The sequence below is a fragment of the Leopardus geoffroyi genome, chromosome B4 (genome assembly GCF_018350155.1).
Source record: "Leopardus geoffroyi isolate Oge1 chromosome B4, O.geoffroyi_Oge1_pat1.0, whole genome shotgun sequence".
Taxonomy (NCBI): domain Eukaryota; kingdom Metazoa; phylum Chordata; class Mammalia; order Carnivora; family Felidae; genus Leopardus; species Leopardus geoffroyi.
Genome location: NC_059341.1, coordinates 127821978 through 127824298, shown reverse-complemented (window position 1 = coordinate 127824298; position 2321 = coordinate 127821978).

The window sequence follows — 2321 nt, the reverse complement described above, 5'->3', positions numbered from 1 at the left end:
GGATTCTGCTTGTAATCTCATTTTGTGGAGGAAGAAGAATGAGTCATTTAGGGAAAAATCAGGTGTAATTTTTTCCCCCTAAGGTTAGAAGTGGAGAAAGTATTTCCTAAGTAGTGTAACTTTGAGATAATGTATTTCTGCATAACAAGGCTTGATCAAACTATTTTTCCTGTGTTTCCCACTCTCCTCTCCTGCTTCTTTCCTCCTTGAGGGTCCCTTACTATGCTGCCTCCTTGGAGAACTGTGGCAGGTCTACAGTTGAGGGATGGGGTGAGGGCTGGCTGCTGATACTGGCTCATGAAGCCTCTGGCAGGCAGCACTGGTGGGACTGGGGCAGCTCCAAACTCCGCCTTTTGCTGAAGGCATCCTAGTGGCCGGCCACCTCTGTTCTCAGGAAACTGCTGATGCTGGAACTACAGGCCCCCTTGCTCCTTCTGTCTCCGGAGCTCAGGCTGGGTTAAATTCCTTCATCTCCCAGCACTGGTTGAAATGCCATCACAGATAGTTAAGCCTGGTATGAAAACAGGAAGCCTGGAAAATAGTTTGAGAATGTAGCTGTTGCTTATTTACAACTGTCTCTTCCATTTTTTACCTTTTTTTTTTTCTAATCTTTTCAGTTTCTTTTGAGAGAGAGCATGAGAGGGAGAAGGGCGGAGAGAGAGGGAGAAGGGCGGAGAGAGAGGGAGGAGGAGAGAATCCCAAGCAGGCTCTGCAATGTGAGCGTAGAGCCCAGTGTGGGGCTCGAACCCATGAACCGTGAGATCTTGACCTGAGCGGAAATCAAGACGCTTAACCAACTGAGCCACCCAGGCGTGCCGCCTCTCCTTTTTTACGTCTTCGACCTCAATGGCACGTTCTAAGTTGTTCCCAGAAAATGAACCACCTGGTAACTGCCCTTTTGACAAGAGTTTACTCTGCCTTCTCTACCTATTAAAGGTGGCCTCATCTGTTGCTGCTGCTGGGGTCAGTCTGTTGTTGGAAGATAGTCACATTGAGAGACAGGATAGGAGTGTGGGCTCTGGAGCCCTGCTGAATGTCTGCAGCGTGGGCCTTGCTGCATGATGGTTCGTATCCTTAGCCTAGTTTTGCAACCAGTTTATGCCTGTTATACTTAACTGTAAATAGAGAATAATAAGAGTTCCCATTTTATAATACTGTTCGATGTTAAAGTTATTTAATACTAATTACTAGTTATTTAATGTAAAGGGCTATTATAGTGCCCCACATACAGAAAGCAGTGTTAGCTAATAGTCTTTCAGTTTTAAATTAGCCACACATAGATTTCTAGCCTTAAGGTCTGTCGTTGACTCAAGATGCTCCAGGTTTTAGTGAAACAAGTAAAACTGGCATGATTGGAGTCTTCAAGGCCAAGCCTAGAAGCTGGTTTAGTTTTCTTGTATGTGAGTGTATATAGTACTTGGTGTTTCCTTCTTTAAAAGGTGAGCTGCTTATAACCTTGTGTGTGTGAACTCAGGTCCTTAGCACATCAAACGGCAAAGAGGTGACAAGAATTTGTTTCCTTCAACCTCTTCAGCTTGTTGGCCTATATATACACTTCCTCTTTTTTTTGTTTTGTTTTTGAAGTTTGTTTCTGAGAGAGAGAGAGAGACAGCAGGGGGACAGGCAGAGAGGGGGAGAGAGAATCCCAAGCAGGCTCTACATTGTCCATGTGGAGCCTGATACGGGGCTCCAACTCACCGTGAGATCGTGACCTGAGCTGAAATCAAGAGTCATATGCTCCACCGACTGAGCCACCCAGGTGCCCCATACACACTTCCTAGTAAACCCTCCTTTGTGTCTTGAGCGTACCAGAAGTGGTCAACCTCTCATCAGGTTTGTAAACTTACGGTATCTGATCACCAACGCTACCCCGTAGAGTCAACTACTCAATGAGTCTTCAGGTATACAAGTGATTACTATTATGGGTTGAATTGTGTTACTCCAAAATTTCATATATTGAAATTCTAACCTGTAATACCTCAGAACATGAGCATATTCGGCAATAAAGTCTTCAAAGAAGTGATTCAGTTAAAAGTGAGTTCCTTCATCTGGTATGACTGATCCAATTAAGAAGAGGAAATCTGGATACAGGGAGACCGTGTGAAGACACGGGAAGGAAACCACTCGTCTGTAAGACAAGAAAAGAGGCCTCAGAGGAAACCATGCTGATCCTTTGATCTCGGACCTTTGGCCTCCAGAATTGTGAGAAAATTTCTGTTGTTTCGGTCCCCCAGTCTGTGGTACTTTATTGTGGCAGCCCTGGCGAGCTAGACACTGTCCACCTGAAGGTATCACCTTTATGATGGATGCTGAACGAACAG